The sequence below is a fragment of the Phocoena sinus genome, chromosome 10, assembly GCF_008692025.1.
Source record: "Phocoena sinus isolate mPhoSin1 chromosome 10, mPhoSin1.pri, whole genome shotgun sequence".
NCBI classification, from domain to species: domain Eukaryota; kingdom Metazoa; phylum Chordata; class Mammalia; order Artiodactyla; family Phocoenidae; genus Phocoena; species Phocoena sinus.
The window spans coordinates 77,307,152-77,319,651 of NC_045772.1; the positions used below are offsets into that span (position 1 = coordinate 77,307,152).

At 46.2% G+C, this 12,500-nt stretch overlaps 1 protein-coding gene across 1 annotated transcript in view; it reads left to right on the forward strand.

The window, feature by feature from the left end:
* The first annotated feature begins 1,056 nt into the window (after positions 1-1,056).
* SINHCAF (SIN3-HDAC complex associated factor) overlaps positions 1,057-12,500 on the forward strand; it is a 67,683-nt gene continuing 56,239 nt past the window's right edge. Inside the window, exons 1-2 of the mRNA XM_032646154.1 lie at positions 1,057-1,073; positions 1,246-1,372. The gene's annotated coding sequence lies outside the window, so the exon portion shown is untranslated. The remainder of the gene's footprint in view (positions 1,074-1,245; positions 1,373-12,500) is intronic.

Genomic DNA, 12,500 nt, shown 5'->3' on the forward strand with positions numbered 1-12,500 from the left:
GATTGTTCCTTCCTGACTGCCCCTTCAGAGCTGACCCTTCACCCTGATCAGACAGGGAAGGGCGCTGTGGAGGACGAGGGCTGGAGGAAGGGGGCTCTAAATGGAAACAGGAGGCCCCAGTAGATTCTAAGACCATCCGTAAACTTCGGCAACCCCGTTTATTTATTTCAGTCTCCCAGTTGGTAATTAATAAACCCTTACCACCATAATGACCTGAGTTCCTGTCTTCTGCAGCAGGATAGAGGGGGTAAAATGGGAAACTGTCCCACTGCCTTCTCAGGAAAAGAGGAAGACTGGCCAGTATGCAGGTGAAGAGCCCTGGCCCTGGCGACTAGCCGAGCGACTTCCTGTTAAGTTCTGTAACCTTCCTAAGCCTGTGTTTTGCGCTAAGAACAGGAACAGCAGCATGAACCTCATACTTTTGTTGTGAGGTAACTAAATCGACTACACACTGTTTTGCACCTGGAAGCACCCAATAATTATTAGCTGTTATTTATTACTATGAAATAGCAACTCGAAAGAAGGGCGTTGCCTGCTTACCAACGCGGTGGGCCTGGAGTCGGCCCAGGGGAAGGAGGGCAGCGTGTAGGGAGCTGGCCTGGGGCTGAGCCTGTGCCACTGCCCGGCCTCCCCACCAGCCACAGGCCCGTCAGCTTCTGTACTGTTGCCCTCCTTCTAGCTACATGGCCCCTTGCCTTTTCTCTGTCCTGGAACTCCCCAGACAGAGATGGGCAGATCCTCAAGGGGTTCACCACCTTCCCCTCCCTCTAGCCGCGGTGTAAGACTCCCTCATCTACGGATGTTTCTGTCACAGAGTCAGAAATTATTGGACTCAGAGAACCTGAAAGATGGGTCCAGCCCTTTCTTACTTTATTCTGATTAGAAACAGTCCAGAGGTGATGTGATTTGCCCAAAGTCGGCAACTTCCTGGAATTAGAAACCAATCGGAAGACTTCCATGTGGGTGTTCTTTCCGCTATTATCAGGTTACCTCCGAGCCTTAGGATCTGCTTTTGAAAAGGAATGAAGAGGTCGTCTAGGGAGAGCCACTGAAGGAAAAAATATTCGGATTTGGTAACCGCTTATGGCAGGGGATGAGAGAGTGGGGGGTGATAGAGTGTGTAACCCGCTTCCCCTCAGAAAGCATAATGTGAACGATCTTAGACTTGTTTTACGAGATTATGAATTTCAGTGAGTGCATCTTCCGGCGGGGGCGGCTAGGAACTTTCCTGTTTTGTTTACCCAGGCAAGTGCCTAATGCAAAGTAGGTACCGAATAAACATTTGCCACCTGGACGACCGCATGGCTGGATGCGCCCCATCCACCATAGAGATGCAGGAGGATTTGTGGAAATAGCCCCACCTGGGAGGCACGTAAGTCCTTTCCGGTTTTTCTCAATTATGGCTTTGCCATGCATATTCTTTGTTCCTAAATCCTTGACTGCATCTCTTGATTATTTCCTTAGGATACTTTCCTAAAAGTGGGATTACTGTGAAGGGTACGCCCACATTTAAGGCTCTCGATTCTAAACCCCTCCAGCGGTGCAAGAATGAGTCAGCTTCCCAGCACGCTGGCTCAAACTGCATTTTTTTGCCATCTTGATAGAACAAAAATAATATTTTATTTGCATTTCTTTGTGGACTGATAAGTTTGAGATTCAACTAATTTTAAAGGAACATTCTCAGGAGCCCAGAGAAATCCTGTGTGGGGTAGGAGAGCAGTGAAATTAGGCGCATTCCACCCAGTGAGGGGAAACCTAAGGGCACCTATTGTTTGGAGCAATTTGTCCTGAAGATGTAAACATCTGAGCCTTTATAGAGAGGCTTCCCGTGAACCAGGGAGGGAGAGCTGTGATTTACTAGCCTCCCTCTGTTTGTTACTTTCATTTCCTGATGAGGAGTTAATGGTATAAAACAAATGAAAAACCAGTATAAGGTTTTTCATTAAGGACAGCAAGAGAAAGTAGAAATGGGAAAACTATCTCAATTTAAAGTCCTGGAGAAAGGGGAGGGGTGAGCGGTGAACTTTGAAACATATTTCCAGAGGAAGGGAGGTAAGTCCCTGGGGGTCCGCCGCCAGCCTGGAGGGGCCCGAGGGGGACTCTGGAGACTTTGTATGTGACACACTGCTGTTTGGTTGTGGAGCTTACAAGGCCAGGGGTCCCCGAGGACCCGGAAAGGGCTTTTAAAGGACTTTTGAGGCTCCCAGGTAAACTGCCAAGGGGCAAAGTAAGGCAGTAAGGAAGTGGAGGCCGCGGTGCAGCCCAGGCTGCTCCAGGAGTGCCGAGAAGAGAGCTTCGGGCTTTTCCCAGAGAAGAGGCAACTGTGAGCTGGGGGGCTTTTCTTGGTTTATGAAACAATGAGGACTTCCCACTCAGTCAGAGCCAGGAACTGGTCCCCAACTCTTCAGGTATCCCCTGGGTTCTTTTACAAAGCACACCAAGGAGGATAACTATTTTAGAAATGTTTACAGACAGTTTTATTTACTAACCTAGCTCTCATTTACTCTCAACTAAATTTATAGTCCTAATTGCCGTCATTAGCATTTTCTTGATAATAAACATACAAGATGTGTTTTTTAGTTGTTGTTTTTTAACTTCGTGGGGGAGTTTATTTTGTTGATTGCTTTAAATTTCCTATTAAAGCCTTAAATTTAACAATCAGCCTCTCACAGCTCAGCAAACTGAGTTTTTCTGTCACTTTAATTCTTCGGAAAGGGCTTAAGCCAAATAAGAACCAGTAGTTCTTAGAGGTTTAAGTAAGTGATTTCAAAGCCTGTCACACTTCAAAAATCACTTAGCTGCTTTTAAAAAAATTTCAGTTGCCCCTGCCTCACTTTTGGGAGACTAATTTTATAGGGTTGGGACATACCCTGGAACTGGTATTTTTGAAAAGCCTCCTGGGTGATTTTTTTCAAGTTGCCGCTACAAAGAGCAACTTTGGGGAACTGATGTCTAAATGCTTATCTATTTTGTTTGTCTTTTAATGGAATTTGGAAATGGCAGCTTTAACTTCTAAAATATTAAATAATACTTTGCATTTCTGGAAAACATTCCTTTTCACCTCTCTCCCCACCTGCTCCAGGCTTCAGCTCACTGGGCTCTGCAGTCCTTACTTGACACTCTTACTACCCCGTGTTCTCTCTGGTTCCCGTGACTCCTGGTTTTCCTCCCTGGCAGCATATTTTGGGCTTTCTTTCGTGCATGACAATTGGCCTCTCTTCTTGTACTGTCTTTCAAAGCACTGTTGCTGCTCAGGGTGTCCTGGAAGCTCTGGTGGCCCTACTATCCACTCTCACGATCGGCGCCTGGGTGCTTACTGTTCTCTAATCTGCATCTCTCACTATTTCTGTGGGAATCTCTGCAGATGCCCTCATTTCAACTGCCTACAGAGCATCTACTCTCGGATGTCCCACGAAGCACCTCAGACCCACTATTTCTCAAATATTGAGTTCCTAGCCATGTTTGTCCTCTGTGTTTCATATCTCAGAGAAAGGCTCTCCCAAGTTATTCAAGCCAGAAGTTTGGGGATACCAGAAACTCTGCTGAACTTGTGTTCTAGAACATGGCGACCGTCAGTACAACTCCTTCGTATCTCTAGACTCCTTCAGTCACTACCTTAGTTCAAATCCCCCAATGGCCTTCCTCTTTCTCTCTTACTCCCTCCAATCCGTTCTCCCCACAGCACAGTCATCTTTCTAAGGTCAGATCTTAACTTTTAGCCTCCAGCTTGAAGCTCTCCATCCCTCCAGGGTAAAGTCCACCTTCACAAATCTGGGTTAAAAAGGTCTTACGCCCTCTGGGCCCTACTGGTCTCTCTAGCACACGTCTCCACCCACGGGAGCCGCTCTCTGCACAGCCACAGAGTTACAGCCGCAGCCCAACCCGCCAGACACTCCCTCCCCCCACCCCTTTAAGATGGCCCCGCTGATCCCCGCCTCCTGGGGATCACGCCCTTGAGTGTGTTTCCTGATGTGATTCTGGAGAACAGAGAGAGTATGGCAGGAGTGACGTCAGCTCCGCAAAGACTGTGGCTCCTTTCTGGGGGCCCTCCCCCCACTCACCTGCCCTGCAGGAAGCCAGCTCCCCTGTTATGAACGCCCGGGGATGGGGGCCACGTGACCAGGAACAGAGGGGAGGCCTCCAGCCAGCAGCCTGTGAGGAACTGACTCCTGTCAGCAACCGCAGGAGCGAGCTCGGAACCAGGTCCTCCACCAGAGTTGAGCGTTCAGATGGGAGCGCAGCCTCGGCTAGTGGCAAAACTGCCACCCCATAATAGCCCTTCAGCCTGGAGGCGCCAGCTAAGCCACACCTTGATTTCTGACCCAAAGAAACTGTGAGATAATCACCGTCTGTTGGTTTAAGCAGCTCCACCTTTTTGTTAATTTGTTACGCAGAAATAGATAACCAGTACCACCTCTGGACCCCTGCCCCTCCTCCACACCAACTTCAGGGTCCTCCTGACTTCCGATTTCCACCAGTCATGCTCAGTGCTTAGCCCTTAGTAGTAGAATTAGGGATTTGTCCAGATCTCTGCCTCCAGACTGCAGGCTCTTTGGGGAAAAGAAAGAAAAAGCCCAGGGACTTCCTTGGTGGCGCAGTGGTTAAGAATCCACCTGCCAGCGCAGGGGACCCGGGTTCGATCCCTGGTCCAGGAAGATCCCACATGCTGCAGAGCAACTAAGCCCGTGCGCCACAACTACTGAGCCTGCGGATCTGGAGCCCGTGCTCCACCACAAGAGAAGCCACTGCAATGAGAAGCCAGCGCACCACAACGAAGAGTAGCCCCCGCTCACCGCAACTAGAGAAAGTCCGCGCGCAGTAATGAAGACCCAACGCAGCCAAAAATAAATAAATTTATTAAAAAAAAAAAGAAAAGAAAGAAAAAGTCCCTTTCACCTTCTCAAGACTGAATCCCGCCCTGCTCTGGCCACACCTTTGAACACCTACAGTATGGCAGCAATCACCCCCAAGCAGAGCTGCAGCTCCAAGAAGCTCAGGAAGCCAGAGCCAAGCCTGCCGCCCCCGCCACACCCCGCGCTGACCCGGGCGCACACACCCGGCCGCTGTGGGTGCACTGCCCTCTCCTCGCGGGGAGAGTGGAGTCACTCCTTGCTTCTTCACACACACCCTCAGGCTACACTTTTCCGGGGTTTCTGAATGGCAGGTGGGGGCGGGGAGAGCCGCCCAGTTCCTCCAGCCAACCCAACTGTCACACTGTTTGTTCCAGCACGTCGTGGGGAGTCCCTGCAAAAAGCGAAACAAAACAAAACGAAACAAAAAACCTACTAGCCCAAAGTACTCCTGCTGCTTTCATTTTCTGGTGATCCAACTCACGGGTCACTCACTATCTCAGACCTAACCCTGAGCACTCAATACGGTTCCTGGAGCCCAGCATCCGCCTCGGCGCAGGTATCACACAGTCCTTTGGGCTCCCGCCCTTGGCTAGATTGTCTTCCCGGGGGGCCCCCCTGTTACCCTGTGCTGGCTGTACCACGAACCCCCGCTGCCAATCTGCCAGCATCCCTACTGAGCCCAAGGTGGATGAATGAATGTTTGAGAGACATGCCTGGGTATGAACACACCTCTGTCTTCTTAAGAACGAAAGCTTCTAAATAACACTGCACGCGTGGCGTGTGCTTCTGTCCCCTGCCCCACTGGACACTCCCAGCAGTTCTCCCCTGGGCCCTTCCTCCTGCAGTGGCTTTCTGCTAGCTGCTGTCTGTGGCTAAGAAGGTTCTGCTCTAGGTGTGTGGTAGTGTGATCGTGGGAAGGACATGGGTTTAAAGGCGCAGATCTGCTTTCAAATCTGAGTTCTGCCATTCATGATATTTACCCTGCTCGTGTTACCGGCCACCTATAGGCCTCATCCTCTGGCGGGGGTGGTCGGCTAATAAGCTGTTTCCCCCGTTCTGAGATTAATTTAAAAAAACCACGAATATGACAATGCATGGCATTGTGTTCAATAGTTGCTTCTTGTGTGTTTTAAAATGACTTTAACAATCCTTGTAATTTTTCCTTGGAAATATATAAAGCTAAAGAAGATGGTTGATGTCTAGCCGACAAAGTGTCTCTTTAGGTTTTTTGTTTGGTTTTTTTGTCAGGAGATGGAGTCGGAGAAGGTTAAGAGGTTAGGGGACCACTGTTTCACTGGTTTTTAATCTGACTCTTCCATCTGCCGTTCGGGGCAATGCTGTAGAAACAGCTGCTCAAATGCCTGAGGAAAGGATGTGCCTGAACTTGCCGCAGACTCCCAGGTGGTGAGGTGTTTTTCGTGTTTGTATTCAGGCCTCTGTGCCTCTGCTTTGGCCCCATCACAGGTGAAAGGGAAGTGCCCACATCACTCAGAGCACACAAAACACAGTGGCTCGCACGCTGCCTACACTCTGCCATCAGCAGCAGGTATATAGACTCACTTGCCAGATCAATAAACACATGACTTCAAAAATTAAATGCATCCAACTTTCTTTTTATTGCTCAGAGTAGACACAGGGGGTAAGATAGCAAGTCAGTAGTCTTTTCAAGTCAGTCCACTTCATGGTCTAGTGTGTGCCAGTGCCTGACTTCATGCGTGATCAGAAGACACACTGTGCTGAGGGTTTTAGATATTTAAATCAACTGTAGAAGCTTCTATATCCACAGAAAATTCACTGTAACAGTTCAACTTTCTCTCAACAATGTGAAAAATTACCATAGTGTGTTAAACCTAGGTTTAGTCAAAAACAGATCAAAATTTGAGTTCTGAAGTCTACATACTTACTTCCTTGATAACATAAACAGGAAGGAGAAGTATAACAAGATATTTTAACAGTGGGAGAGGTAATTTGGCATTTTTGTATAAAATGAGCATTTCAAATAATACTCCAAAGGGGCATCTACTTTCAGCTAGTCTCTAGCAACTATGTCTGAACTTGCTCTCCACCAGAGCCACTTAGAGTTGTTTGCCATTTAAAATGATAAATACTAGTCATCATGTATAATCATTGGTAAGGCACTTAAAGAAAGCAAAATAAAGATGTCAGGGAAGGAGGCTGACAGGGTTTGACTGTCTGCTCAGACAGGACTGCGTGACTTTATTTAGGTCATAATGCCCAAGGTTCTCGGCTTTGAAGATCCCCAAACTCCCTAGTTTGCTATTTCGGAGGTAATCACTCAGGCTCACAGTGGGAGCTAACAGTAACTAAACTCCTAAGAGGCTGATGTGTAAAACCAGCTGCCAATTTGTAGTTTCACAGTAAGAAGTATAACGCCAAGAAGACCGGATGGTCAGCCCAGTCTCCCTTATGGGAATAGGTGTGAGAAGTGGGAAGGCACATGTTAAACTAGGATAATAGAAATCAGAGTCCAGGAGTTCAAGATCAGGATCTTAGAGGTCATGAAGCCCTTCACTATCATGATAAGTGAAAATTCATGTTATAAAACAGTATGTACAGTGTAACCCCAGCTTTGTTTGTTTATTTATTTATTGGCTGCAAGGCTTGTGAGATCTTAGTTCCCCAACCAGGGATCTAACCCGGGCCCTTGGCAGTGAAAGCACGGAGTCCTAACCACTGGACCACCAGGGAATTCCTCCAGCTTTGTTTGAAGATAAAAAATAAACCTGGAAAAACATACATCATAACATTATAATAGCAGTTATAATCTCTGCATCATGGAATTACGAGCAATTTTTATTTTTCTTATCTCCACTTTATTTATGTATGTATTTTGGCTGCGCTGGGTCTTTGTTGCGGCACACCGGCTTCTCTAGTTGCAGCGCGAGGACTCTAGAACATGTGGGCTCAGTAGTTTCAGCGCGCAGGCTTAGTTGCAGTTTGTGGGATCTTAGTTCCCCAACTAGGGATCGAGCCCGGGCCCCCTGCATTGGGAGCACAGAGTCTTAGCCACTTGACCGCCGGGGAAGTCCCCTTATCTCCACTTCAAATTTTTTCTACAAAGTAATTATGAGTTCCTTTTGAGGAAACAAAATAAAGGACAAATTAAAAGTCCAACATTAGAGACTTTGGTAAGTAAATCATGAAAATCTACATGGTATGTTATGCCGTCATTAAATACCATGTTGGAGAAGAGTTTTTAGTGCTTGAGGAAGTAACAGTTAATATTTATGAGGCGCTTACCATGTGTTAGGCACCGTTCTGAGTGCTTTATCTGTCAGAACTCATTTAATTCTGTACCAAGCTTACAAGGTAGATGAGGAAGCTGAGGTAGAGAAACGTTAAGAAAATTGCCAAGGTCACCCAGCTGATCCCAAGGTCAATTTTCTTTTCCATAAAATAAGTTCCCTTCCTAACATTAGCTCATCAGATTGATATGTGAATTAAAGGAGATAACGAATATAAAGAAAATAATCCAGTGTCCAGAATGGGGGTTAGCAAACTTCAGCCCACAGGCCAAATCCAGCCCTGTCACCTGGATTTGTATGACCCATGAGCTAAGGATTGTTTTCATAGTTTTAAATAGTTGGAAAAAATCAAATCGAAAGGAGAATAGTGGGACTTCCCGGGTGGCGCAGTGGTTAAGAATCCACCTGCCAGTGCAAGGGACGCAGGTTCGATCCCTGGTCTGGGAGGATGCCACATGCCGCGGAGCAACTAAGTCTGTGCGCCACAACTACTGAGCCCGTGTGCCACGACTACTGAAGCCTGCACGCCTAGAGCCTGTGCTCTGCAACAAGACAAGTCACCACAATGAGAAGCCCATGCACCGCAATGGAGAGTAGCCCCCCCACTCGCTGCAACTAGAGAAAGCCCACGTGCAGCAATGAAAGCCCAACGCAGCCAAAAATAAATAAAATAAATAAATTTATTTTTAAAAAAGGAAAATAGTATTTCATGACACGTGAAAATTACATGAAATTCAAATGTAAGTGTCCAAAAATAAAGTTTCATTGGAACACTGTTAAACTCATTCTTTTTTGTATTGTCTGTGGATGCCTTTCTGCTCTGCTGGAATGAGTAGTTTAGGCAGAGCACGAGCTGCAAAGCTTAAAATGTTTACTATCTGACCCTTTACAGAAAAAGTTTGCCAAAAGCCCCTGTTGAGGTCTAGCACTGATTATAATAGTTACATGAAAGAAGTCTAGTATTAATCAGTTAAAGCAGTGGCCTCCGACTTTGGCCGCACTTCAGAAGCTCCTTCCATGCTCCATTGGTCGCCCTACCCTGCTCCCCTTCACAATTTCAGCTTATCCTGTAGCGAAGTAGTTGGGAAGTTTGTATTTTCAAGGGCATACTGTGTCTCATATGTTTGTGTTTACACATATATCTAGTTTAATTTTGACAATGATCCTATGACAGTGGTATTATGACCCCAGTTTTACAGATGAGGAAACGGAGGCCCAAAAAATGTAGGTAGTTTGCTGAAAATTTGTACAGTTTAGGAAGTGGCAGTAATAACAGTTTTCTGGAGCTTTGTTAAGTGAGTATTCTTACCATGCACGCTGCCTCTCTGAACCTCTTTTGCTATTTCACATGCTTTGTTTATTCTATTCTCTCTGACCCTTGGTCACTTCCTGTTTGGGGTGGGCACCCTGATACCACACAGAAATCAAACATCAATCCCATAACTACCAAGAGGAGTAGCTAATTCTCTGGCCAACCACAGTGTACTAATGGGTAAAAGCTAACCTTAGTTACTCCTTTCAGCCCAGGTAATATTTAAATCCCAGTGTATTTTAACCCTATTCGTCTGGAACTGACATTGCTGTCTTTGTGGAGGGACACTGTTGGTGGACATTCTCAGTGGAGGTGAGCACAATGGCAGGTTGATGGGGATTTCTGAAATCAGACTATGTAGACTTTTCACCATCTCACCGGGCACTTGTGTAATCTTGTATGTGCTCACTTTTGCAAAGTGAAAATGGCTTTTCCTGTGTACATTTGCATTTGAGCGTCTCATGCTTGCTGGTAACGCCAACTCATAGCAAATGAAAGATCCATAAATAGTGTTAAATCCGATGGTACAGTATTTATTTATGCCAAGTTTATTAGTAAACCTTGGTGCTATTTTTTTTTCTTCTTTCACATAGAATCTGTACTTATTTCGTCTATTTTCATGGTCCTTTTTAGACTGTTACTTTAATTCAGTTTTTTTCCTTCTGGGCACATTTAATTTCTCCCGCACTGAGCCCAGCCCCCTGTGGCCACTCAGTAGCCAGGGCAGGCCAAGGGGAAGAGAGTGTTGGGTTCTTTGCCAGCACTGGCTTGGAAGCAATGTTGTCCAGTGACTCTGCTTGCCAGAAGTGTGAACAATACCTCTGGGGCCCAGATCCAGTAGAAGGTGTCTTGCAAAGTTGCTGCTTTCCTGGAAGAGCAAGTCTTAAACAGTTAATGATTGTAAAGAGACTCATTAGGAAAGGCATATTTTACTTCCTTTTCTATCACTGTAATAGAGGATTCAATCAACTGTAATTTTTTCAGCCAGGTGCCTGTGGAAGCTGCCTTGTTTGTTTGGCTTTGTTTTCATGAAATCGCTTGTCAACTGTGTTCTGAGCATCAGTGAGCTAATCCTGCCCCTCTGTCATATCCACGGTAGACAAAGGCCACTAGCACAGAGTCTCCACAATGAGAATGGCAGAGGATCTATTAATGTGTCAGTTGCCTGTGAATTACAGCCAAGATATTTGCCCAACATATGGCACAAGGTTATCACATTGTAAAAGCATCTCATTGGAAGACAAGCAACGATGCACGCACACAGACACTCATAACTACTTAGTCGTATAAAAATTATGCCCAAGGACAAATACTCTTGGGAATTTGATGCAACCACTAAATTACAGTAGAGTTAATCTGTTGGGAGCATTTTACTTTTTATAGGACAAGAATAAATTAGAGATAAAATCAGAGCAGCTTTTGGAGATAAAGTGGAAAAACAACCACATTTAGTTCTAATCCTCAGTTAGGATTGAGGGTGGTGCCCATGGGCAGGAGAGAGTGCTGGGAGCAGAGTCCATTTTATCCACGAAGACATTTCAATGGAAAGGAACAAGGTAGTGTCATGGAGACAGGTATCACCTGGCCTTCTGATAGCCCCTCCAGACAGGCCCAAGAGGTTTGTCTTTCACTTTTGCTAATTAGGAATCTTTAATTAGCAGCCCCAAGTTAAAAGGATGCAGATAACTAATTCACTAACAAAGCTCAAAGACAGGAATGTATAAAATAGAATGCCAAATTATTCATTTCCAATGAGAAATACAATGGCACAACTTAACAGTTACTGAGTCAGCCTAATCAAAGGCCTCTCTCCTGGTCAGTAAGAGAGGCCTGTAGCAGTGTGTTCCTGTGTTAACCAAAAAGGGCACACTGGGTGAGTGCATAGGGGGACCATGGTTGCAAGGTGGATGGAGAGAAACGGGCAGAGTGGAGCAGATACAGTGGGAATGGCATCAGTTTCTCTGTATGTGATTCTGAGCCCAGTAGACAAAAAGCCATACAGAGTCGGGAAAGGGGCTGTATATCAGTTTTCTAGGGCTTCTGTAACAAAGTACCACAAACTTAAAACAACAGGAGTGTATTCTCTCACAACTCTGGAGGCTAGAATTTTGAAATCAAGGCATCAGCAGCGTTGGTTCCTTCTGAGGCACTGTGGGAGAATCTGTTCCCTGCCTCTTTCCTAGCATCTGGTGACAGCTGGCAATCCTTGGCGTTCCTTGGCTTGTGGACACATCACTCCAATCTCTGCCTCCATCTCCGCAAGGGGTTCTCCTTGATAAAGATTCTCTCCTTGACCAAACTCTAGTCAGGCTCCTCTGAACTCTCTTCTCAACGAGACCTCGACTTTTGGAGTTCTGTGTCATTCTTTGTATCACCCAGTTTTAGCCAGAACGCCCCACCGTTGATACCGGATCACACTCGATATGTGGTTTAGTTTGTCATCCTGTTCCATCCCCCAAGTAATGTCTGATCACCCTGGCCTGACTTCAGCAAGAATCCTGTTAGTTTCCTTAAGCAAGAAATCCCCCCTTAACCCTGTTGTTTCCTCTTAGTGATTTTCCATCCACTGACCGCACCCCCCTCCCCGCCCCCGCTCTCTGGCTATAAATTTTCACTTTTCCTTGTTGTGTTCAAAGTCGAGCCCAAGCTCTCTCCCATACTGCAAAACCCCATTAGAGTGGTCCCTACACCTACCATGATGGTACCCTGAATAAAATCTCCCTCATCGTTTTTTAATGTGTTGTGAATAACCTTTCTTATAAGGACACAAGTTAGATTAATGACTCACACTACTGCAGTGTGATACCATCTTAACTACAGTTGCACCTTAAACCACACGGGTTCGAACTGCATGGATTCACTTACACTACCACAGTACTATATGACTGAATCCACAGATGTGGAACCAGGCGTACGGAAGGCAAACCGAAAAGTTATACGCAGATTTTCAGCGGAAAGTCAGTGCTCCTACCCACCCCACCCCCCGCCACCTCCTCTGTTCAAGGGTCAACTGTAATCACAACTACAATGACCACCTCACATCTGAGGTGCTGGGATTTAGGGCTTCAA